Source organism: Sparus aurata, chromosome 7 (assembly GCF_900880675.1).
Source record: "Sparus aurata chromosome 7, fSpaAur1.1, whole genome shotgun sequence".
In the NCBI taxonomy this organism is placed as follows: Eukaryota; Metazoa; Chordata; class Actinopteri; order Spariformes; family Sparidae; genus Sparus; species Sparus aurata.
In genome coordinates, this window is record NC_044193.1 from 35,554,305 (window position 1) to 35,564,509 (window position 10,205).

General features: G+C 42.6%; 2 long non-coding RNA genes across 2 annotated transcripts; one reads left to right on the forward strand and one right to left on the reverse strand.

Annotated features, from left to right (window-relative positions):
* The first annotated feature begins 498 nt into the window (after positions 1-498).
* LOC115584461 (uncharacterized) lies at positions 499-3,035 on the forward strand. Its single transcript, XR_003984541.1, has 3 exons — positions 499-1,067; positions 1,987-2,137; positions 2,318-3,035. It is a non-coding gene; the product is annotated as an uncharacterized LOC115584461 (long non-coding RNA).
* LOC115584462 (uncharacterized) lies at positions 2,498-4,533 on the reverse strand. The gene is made up of 3 exons (XR_003984542.1): positions 4,124-4,533; positions 3,333-3,468; positions 2,498-2,637 (listed from the first exon to the last, which is right to left on the reverse strand). It is a non-coding gene; the product is annotated as an uncharacterized LOC115584462 (long non-coding RNA).
* Between the last annotated feature and the right edge of the window lie 5,672 nt (positions 4,534-10,205).

Below are 10,205 nucleotides of genomic sequence, written 5' to 3' on the forward strand. Positions count from 1 at the left end.
TGGAAGTCACTGCTGCGTTAAAAACTGATTCAGTACCTCACACGATTCATATGGAAAACATAGGAACAATGGGATACAGTTTAGGTTGCCGAAATGGACACAGCATAAGGAAAGCAAGTCTCTGACCTGACGAGTAGACGCCGGATTGCTTGGTTGGCTGCAATAAGAAGAAAGGACCTTACTTTCGATCGCACCCCCCAGTCGATGAGAGTGTGTTCTCTGCATTTTCACTCGGGTACATTCTCTAAAAATGTCTTTTTGCCGGTACAACGCTGTTTTCACCACCTGGGGGCTTGTAGATGGCCAAGTCCTGCACCCAGCCGCAGCAGAAAGTCTCGTAACTTTCCAAAGACTTGTGGCTTTTAAACTCCTGCATTGTGTAGTAACTTACACCAAAAACAAGGTAACTGACGATGTCCATGTATGTGCATGGAGGTAAATGATCCAGGTCTCTGTGCCATTCCACTGCAGGGAGCTCGTATGCATAGCCGGTCTTAAAGGAGACATATTATGCAAAACTCACTTTTTCGTTGCTTTAGTGTGTGTATTTGCATATCTGGAGTGCCTCCCCACCCCTTAAGAATGATTTTTGACCACTAAGTCAATGTTTTGTAAACGGACGCAGTCAGAAAATGTGTCTCTAAAGGAGCCAGTTGGATTTCACCCGCGCTGTTACGTAACAGAGCGGGTGATTTGAATACTCCCACCCTCATGCTGGATATCTCCTCCCACATTACGCCGGCTACCTGAACGATGATCCGCCATTTTCTCGCCTCACTCGTACGCGACAGCCTGAACGCTACCATGTACAACCCGAAAGCCAAGCACTCCTGCTATGTCATGAGATGCATGGATACTCATGTTTCCCGTCATCGCTTCCCTACCAAAGAGGATATCAGAGCGAAGTGGCTAAATTTTATTTTTCAGGGAAACGTCCCAGCTTCAGTGAGCAAAAGTGTTTTTGTCTGTGCCAGTCACTTCACGCCGGACTGTTTCAGCAACCAGGGTATAAAGCTGGACTGGCAACGAGATTGTTCCTAGAAGATGGATCCATACCCACTGTCCGTGTAAGTATTTAAAAAAAACAGTTTCGTTTGTGTTACTTTGGCCGTTTAGCACATGAGCTAACGCTAACCGTTGATGTAGATATGAGGCTGAACTAACGTTAAGTTGCAACGTTGGGCTTACTGGTCATATGATTCACTGTAATGTTAATCAGCAGTCTTTTAAAACATGGCACTGAATTGAGAAAATGAATTAGGATATTCATATATGATCGCTTCTAATCGGCCGGTGAACAACTGCTCGGCCGTGAACATGCTAGCTAGCTAGCTGGCTAGCATGTTCAAGGCCGAGCAGCTAGCTAGCTAGCTCACCGTCCGCGAACAACTTCTCCGACGTGAATACGCATGGGAGACCGTCTCCTCCACATGCTCACGGCCGAGCAGACGGTATGAAATGGTCTCAGTTGTTCACGGACGGTGGGCTGCGTTAATTTATTATCATGTTGTGCTAAAGGAGGCTAAAGACTTCCTTTGTGTTAGTATTCATGTAACTACGTGTGTAGTGTTAGCTGCTGGCATAAGAGACCCGATCTGAGAGTACCAAAACGTTATCTGCAGTAAAGCAATCACTACTTAGTTTTGGAGTCGGATACAGGGGTTCCCTGCCTGCTGTGCTACGATTAACGTTAGTTATATGCAGACACGGACACAGAAAAGTTGCTTCGCAAATGTGTACGTTTTTGCTCACTTACTAAAATCTAATGTGAAATGAGGGATGTGCATGGGTTTGCTCGGATTGTGATTTGCCAGATTCTTCCTCATCAAATTGATTTTTTAATCATCATCAGAGGACATTTGAGTCCTGCATTTTTCTAAATACAGCTATTTATTTGAAAATAAATCACCATTTTCTGAATATTTTTTGCAATGTGTACAATGTGCTCGCATTCTTATTTAGCATTGTATTATTTTTCCTCCCAAGACTATACCTGGCAGCCCTGCACTTCAATGAAAATACAGACCGTCCACAGGCAACAACCTCAGCTGGTGAGCCACTGTTCAGGCTTCATTTCCAAAGTGGAAGAAAGGAGGAGAATACACAGCAAAGCCAGTGAAGGAGCAACCAACCTTTCGTAAGTTTTAAACCTTTTTATTGAAATCACACAGAAAAATGAAACAGACATTAAAAAATACTTGTAAAATAAATAAAATATAATTAACCAGTGTCTATGGCTTTTTCTAGTTTTGTTTTTAATAAATATACGATAAAACATGATAAAGTACGCACAATATTTCACTTTTTCTAATTGCAGATTAGGTGGATGACATCTTGGACCTGGTGTTTGAGAAGGTTTTTCAGGACCCTGGTTCATACGCAGATGAGGTTTTGAAGATCTCCATTCCTGAGGTGCTCTCTGCGCAGTTAGAAACGCTGGACAAGAAGGAGGTGATGGACCACTATGTGACAAGGTTCAGTCAAGGGCCGGTCTGAACCCCACGTAGATGCCTCGAGTGCCGGGGAACTCCATCCGTATACGCAGCACCACACAGCTGGGCAGTGCCACAAACTCTTCAGCCCAGAAAGCCCCAACACCAGCTCTCAAAGCTCCTATATGCCAAGTATCTGTAACGGCTGAACAGAGTGGATATATTTAGTTATACATTTATATTTAGACATAGTTTTTGATTTACCTTATATTTTTTTGTAAATATTTATATTACCTACTGTTTAACAACAGGCAATAAAAACTACTTGTACATTCAGTAACTTTTTGAATAGTTGTGTGTTGTTTGCTGTACTTGTATTTATAAAATTATATAAGCTGTTTTCTGTACTTTCAGTGTTTGACATGTAGACATAAGAATTATGATCATCAAGAGACAGGTTCGTAGGAGTGGGATGAGTATCCAAAAGTACAAAACATAAATTCCTGCACAATATCTAATTTGGATTTCCACCATTTATGAGCAGCAAGATTGTCATAGACCTAGGTGTAGATGTTGCTAATAAACTGTGTTCTTGCAAATTGATTTTTTTGCAGAAATGTATCTTTCCTAGTGTTTGATATGTAACATTTTAACAATTGTCAAACTGCCTTTCAAAAAGAAAAATAAGCAATGTAACAAAGTGGAAAATTGAATTTATTTCATTACTCATATTTTTATTACAGTAACAGAATTTATACCGTATATTACCAAATAATAGCCGGGTCTCAATTAAACGCCTGTCCAAAACAAAGGCCTGGTCTGTTAAGTGGTTGGAACAAACAAATAAACGCCCGGCTATTATTTGATATTTTACGGTATGCAAAAAAAAAAAACACTTACTGTTCTATTCCCCTCAGACGTAAAGGCTCTGTAGATATTTAGTGCATTCTGAAGTGAGAATGCACACTGGTACGAGGCCAGGGTGGTCTGCCATGCAGGAACGTGAGTTTTGAAGCTGATTTAGTCTTCTTATAACCTGTAAATGTGAAAGGTTAAGTGACGTTTGATGACTGATAATATGACTGAATAGTTACATTTTCATTCAACAAGCAGACATTCTCAGGTGCTGTATGCATTGTTATGCATCTAAACATAAGTACACACCTAAACCAGAGGGGAAAAAGGGAACATATCAGTTTAACGGTTTTTTTATTTGAATATGTTGTTAGCAATAACGACTGGTCAGCATGTGCAACGATGTAACGTTATTAATTGGAATTAGTGCATTATGTTGAAACGCAGTACAAACGGATAAACAGACATTACTATGGGGGATACGGAGCTGGCAGACAGTCGCCCCAGCCCGCACACACGTGAAAAGTGTATCGCTGTGAGTTAGATGTCGGACAAAATAATGACGTAACAGTTAACATTATTATGGCGTAGCTGAGAATAAAAGTGCTACATTCCCACTCGTAGCTGCCGAAAAAACATTGCGGACTTGTGAAATTTACTCGTGTAACGGGAATAGCATGCTACTTATGTTTACTCAACACATATCTAGATTGTTATAAGCAGTGAGTTACACATAGAGCGGTCAGCGGTCGACCGTATTTAGTCAGCGACCGTATTTACCGACGTACAAACATACACATTTTTAAGAAAAAAGTAAAATAAAGATCATAACTCACCATTCAGAAACGTCTTGTTGCAGTCTACATTGAGCAACTTATTCGCTAGCTCCTTCTTGTTCAGGGTCTGACTCTGGTTCAAACATTTAAGGTTGGACAGCAAAGTTTCCTCCTGCAGCCATGTTTCTCCCAGGGTTCACGCTCAGTTGTTGTCATGGTAGCATGAGCGTGCCGGCGTCGTCACACCTCCCGGAAGAAGTGGGTGGATTACCTGTGTCTCATTTGCATTTAAAGAGACAGGCACTCAAAACCGACTGTTCTTAACAGGGCTGTTTTGGCAGGGTTATTGAACAGTTATGAACTGCTATTGTGCTTCATCCTTATGGTATTTTGACCAAAGCATGTCACAGACATTTCATTAGGACACCAGGGAACTAGATTAACTTGTAGAAATAGGGTATAATATGACTCCTTTAACATAGAGGCATAGGTAGGCGGTTGCTTGGGGCCCCTCCACCAGCGGTTGTAGGGGGGGGCCCCCACCAACCTCCAGGGAAAAAAAAAAAAAGGAAAATAAGAAATGTATCATCAACACACTTCAAAAACGTGGCAATTTTTGTTAATATGTAATTCATTATTTAGAAAAACGTTTAAGTATTAGTTAAAATGTCAAATTCATGGGTATCTGTCCCACATACACCCCCTACTTTCACAATGAAATGGACTAGTCCGTGACGGACTGCAAAAGATGAACACAAACAAAAAACACTCCAGTCCAGTTGGTGGCGGTAATGCACCGTTTGCCAACCGCCAATAAACCACACAGAAGGAGAAGAAGAAGAAGTAGAAGATGTAAACAAACAGACAAGGAGTAAAAGCTAAAATGAAACGAAACTACCCGAGCGGTTCGAATAAACGGAAAAAGGAAAAAGACGCGGAGAAATATATAGCAAAGCTTACAAACTATTTTACCACTGCTGTTACTGGGGATACAGTCAACAACGTCCAAACGGTTGGATATGCCGGCGCCGCAACAGCAGCAGCAGCAGCAGCAGCTAACGTTAGCTGTGTCTGGCGTTGACACAGACAAGGTGGAGGAGTTGTCCAGTGATGGCCATTTTGACAGCGATGATGACGATGATGATGACAATGGTGGGGTTCTGGTGAGTCAACCTAGTTCTGCCAGTTATAGCCCTAGATAGATTTACTACACTGCATAAAAAGTGGGATTTCCGTCAGTATGCGGAAATGTAGATTGACGTGGAATTTCAGGTTTGCGACTGCACGCGGCTGTTTGCAGGCAACAATGACCCCCCTCCCCCTGATTCTAGGGGAGACTTTAACATGTAAATGAAAATGCTGTGAGCTATACAAATGCAAATCAGGGTAGCAGGGGGAGTTTTACCCAAGGTGACCTTTTTCTAAAAGGTGTTAACTTCATTTTAAGAAAATCTCTGGTATAAATTGATGAGGCTCAGTATTGCCTAATTATAGACCCTTATATTTTCACTTGAATTGATTTATTTAATGAAAGTATGCTAGATTAGTTACTGTGTATGTCATTAGCAATGGCCAATGTTATGTAAAAAAGGTTATTTATTCTTGTTTTCTCTCTCTCTCTCTCCTGGGAACAAGTTAAAGATAAAACGCCAGTTGTTAAGAAGTTAAAATTTGCATAAAATATTTTGAAATATTTTATGCAAAAATATATAAGTATTTGTATAATATCATGGGTTCTGAATGTTTTAAAAGAAGTTGAAAAGTAATTCTTATTACGTGTGAGAGTTCATGACCTTTAAGAGTTTTTACACTTCCGGGTTGACCGGAGCGTGAGTGACGAGGAAGAAGGAGAGGAGAGTTAATGGCGTCGAGCAGCTGACAGAGGACTGTGAGTGTCGTCAGTGTCGTGTTTTATCACTAACGGACTGTGAACTGTTGTCGGACGACGTGCTGTGAGTGTGTGAGTTGGACTCTCCATCGCAGTCAAAGTGTTTGTGTTTTATTGGACACGAAGCAAGTTCGGCTAAGCTAGCTAGCAGGAGCTAGGCTAGCGGCCCGGCCATTGTCCAGAGGAGGCCTGCGCTGACGGGAGGATATTTGCCGCGTCGCCACGGAGAGTGTCGCCGATGGACGGAGCTTCGCTGCCACAGAGGGACACGGAGGTTTATCGCTGCCAGCATTTTGTTTTGACAGACTAACCTCGCCTCACAACCAGGCCGCGACCTCCTATTAGCTTGGAGTTATGTCTGCAAGTCCAGATTTACATGATGCCAATAATGACGCCATCGTGTGTAAGTAACTGTTACTGTGTTCTCCCTAGTTTAATTTTACTGTGACTTTCGTTTCTTTATTCATACCACTCTTTTTCATTGTTTTCTACCTGCCTGTAAGACATTATTACATTAGATCCGTTTTTGGTCAATGTGACTAATATTCTATTAAATAATAGATGTGTTGTATCCATACGCAGTGCATCGCGCAGTACTGATCGTCTTTATTGATTGTTTTTACAGCTGCTGCAAGCGAGACAGAGTGCTAGCTGAGGATGAGGTGGACCTTTGGAAGTGCGCCGCCATAGACCTGATGTCTGAGGAGGAAGACGGCACAAGATGGCGGGTGTCTGGATGGATTGTGCGACCTCCGTCCTTTCGCAGCCGGGAGCTCACCGAGCTCTGTGCAACACTGCTGTCACATGAGAGGCGATTCCGAAGTACAGGGCAGCGCACCACAGACGTCTGCAGAAACAGACACTTTACGGTGCTGTAGGATTTTGGGCTTCTCAGGAGCTTCCCGTTTGTTGTGTGGGCAGATTATGCTTTGTACATAGTTGTGGTGTGATTGTGTTTGTGCTAATAAAGCTCTTTCTTTGAATAAACAACACCTTCCTGGCAAATGTTCCTTTCCTCAATAAATTAATTCATGTCTTTGATGATATCATATATATATATATTTATATATATATATATATATATATATATATATATATATATATATATATATATATATATATATATATAATTTAAATTTTTATTTTTATTTATTCTTACTGGGGTTTACATTTATAATGGCCCAGGGTGGCCAATCACGAGTGATTTTGCTTGTTTATTAGTAGTGGTTTCATCCAATACTGAGTAAGGATATTCAAGCCAGCCCACACATTCTCTGGCAAGGCGTGGTTTTGCTGCTATTCATATGCAAATTGAAGGTCATGGTTCGTTTCCGTCAGTATGTGGCACAGACGAACGCGACGTTCGCAGGCTGTAAATTGACGTTAACTGCTGAAAATTAGGAAGATTTCCGGGCGTTTACAGGGACGAAAATCCCACTTTTCATGCAGTGTAGTAATAAGTACTACATCCAAATGAAAAACAGGGAGAAGATTAATAGGATGTGACTTATCTACAGTGAATCAGGGGACTGTGTTATGTGCTTTTGTTGCCGACTTTTAGAAATAAACAGTGCTGGTTAACCTGGAATTTTTGCAAGGACAGTTGTTTTCTTATTCTCCATCATGGGTGACTATTAGCTTGTGTACTATTAGCTTGTCTTCGTTCTCTGTCTTCATTTTGGAGTAAAGAAGTGCATGCAGGGTTTAGGGCCCCCATACATACCTTCGCCTTGGGCCCCCAAATTGCTAAATCCGGCACTGCTCGTATGGGTCGATATTTTGGATGTCCGAGAGCTTCTCCAAATACCGCTGTTATGCGCTTGGTGTGAGCTTGTTCCTGTAAGGTCCCTTTTCTTTCGCCTTATCTTTTTGCATTGCTTTACTTTCTTCCTTTTCTTTCTCATATTCGTAGATCCGTCTCTGTCCCGCCGAAATAATAAATGCGCAGAAATTAAAGAGCTCTGGACTGTTTAGTCGCGTCTCTGTGAAGTTCTGCAGGCGTTGCCCCTGACAACCGATAGCGTCTCCTACCATCATGGCCGACCGGCTCAGACCCCGCCCAGATCAACCCAAATCAGCACGTGACTCCTCAATCTCAATAGGCATATACTGATAAAATATTGATTGACATTCTGCTCCGGAACATTAGCTCGTCCGGTCCGCCCCCGTCTCAGGAGAGAAAGAAGAAGAGACGGAGCAGCTCCAACATTTTAAGTGCGCCCTTACTTTATGGCCATAAAGTCTGTAATATGGGTGCACTTAAAATGTTGGAGCGGCTGGCTTGACTACGCGGAATTTTAACCAAATTCCACAACCTGTTGTAACCTACACACACGGAGCGGATCCAGTGGAAATTAGGGGTCACCCTCTCCAGGAGTGAAGTCCATATTAGGAAATGTGCGTCACGCACCGAAGGTGGACGTGATCTCTCTCATAATGAGCTGCCAATGAACACAAGAGGTCTGTCTGAGCCTCTAAAACACCTTTTTATGTGATAGTCAGCATCAGAAGGAATCTAATAATGGACTAATGCAGTGGTTCTCAACAGGTGGGGCGGACACTCTCCCGGGGGGGCGCGAGTAGGCTACAGGATGGGAGGGAAAAAAAAATCGGAAAAAATATTAAAAAATAAAAAACAAAATCACGAAAATTCCCCCCATGTCGAAATGCAAGTGGTTGGACTATTATAACACACAAACAAATCATCCTTCTGGCGAATTTTTTTGTCAATAGCGACTACTGACAAATAGCGACTTTTACTGGTGTTATTGGAGACTTTTTTGGTGTTTAGAGACTCTGACTTGAAAGCACGTATCACTCTGCAGTTACTGTGCTCAACGAGCAGTGGGTGCTGCCGTGAGTCCCTTCACCGTCCAAAAGCACTCACAGGCGGTCAGTCTCTCAGTAGCCTCGTGCAGCAGTCCAGCCTGCAGTCAGAGCAGAGAGGAGACACACACCACGCCGCCTCCAGGCTGTAAATGAATCGCGGATGCGCATGGCCGCCGCCGCTCCGGCGTACAGAGCCGGGTGTAAATGTACCATTTATTACCAAATAATAGCCGGGTTTCAATGAACCGCAGGGTCCCTTTAAACGCAGGGTGCAGGTGTATATTTTGATAATTATTTTAATTTGGTTCTGAAACGGAAAAACCAAAGAACGAAGGGTACACGGATTATGTAAACACTTTAGCAGTGGGTTAACGGAGTAGGAATCAGCCTTTTTGAGGGGGACATAGATCTGGCTGTCATCCGCATAGCAATGAAAAGAAATGCCATGTTTCCTGAGAATAGAACCAAGTGGTAGAAGATAGAGAGAAAATAAAAGAGTGCCATGAAAGAGGAGCAGTGGAGGACACAGAGTCATCTAGGCTGACACTAGTCTGATGTGACAGGTAGGACCTGAACCAGTGATGTGCACAGGGGGGGGCGGGGGCGGTGTGGCCCAGTTGTTGAAAAACGCGCGCTAAAGTGCCCTCTTGGGAGCCAAAACGCGTGCTAAACTGCCCTCTTGGGTGGAAAAAAACTCACTAAACTGCCCCCTTGGCTGGTTAAAACATGATAAACTGCCCTCTTGGGTGGCAAAAACTTGCGCTAAAGTGCCCTCTTGGGAGCCAAAAACGCGTGCTAAAGTGCCCACCTGGTTGGCAAAATACAACTGCCCTCTTGGGTGACAAAAACGCGTACTAATGTGCCCTCTTGGGAGGCAAAAACGTGTGCTAAAATGCCTTCTTGGGAGGCAAAAACGTGTGCTAAAGTGCCTTCTTGGGAGGCAAAAACGCGTGCTAAAGTGCCTTCTTGGGAGGCAAAAACGCATGCTAAAGTGCCCACCTGGTTGGCAAAACACACTAAACTGCCCTCTTGGGTGGAACAAACACTAAATTGCCCCCTTGGCTGGTTAAAACATGATAAACTATCCACTTGGGTGGCAAAAGGGCGTCTTTAAATGCCCTCCTCATTGGCAAAACACACTAAACTGCCCTCTTAAGTGAAAACAAAACAGTTAATTGCTCTCTTGGGTGGTTAAAACAAGTTTAAGCGCACTCCCGGTTGGCAAAACATGATGGAGAATATTGATTCCAATTAAGGCATGCAAGCTTTCCCAGAGTAATTTTATGGTCTCAACAAGTTAAACCCTGTTTATGTTCAATACACTTTGTATGGCCATTAGCCCATATTTTCTGTTTTTTTTTTTATTTTTTATTAATTAATTACATTTTATTTATTAGCTGATAGGCTAATAAACTTTCTAGATTT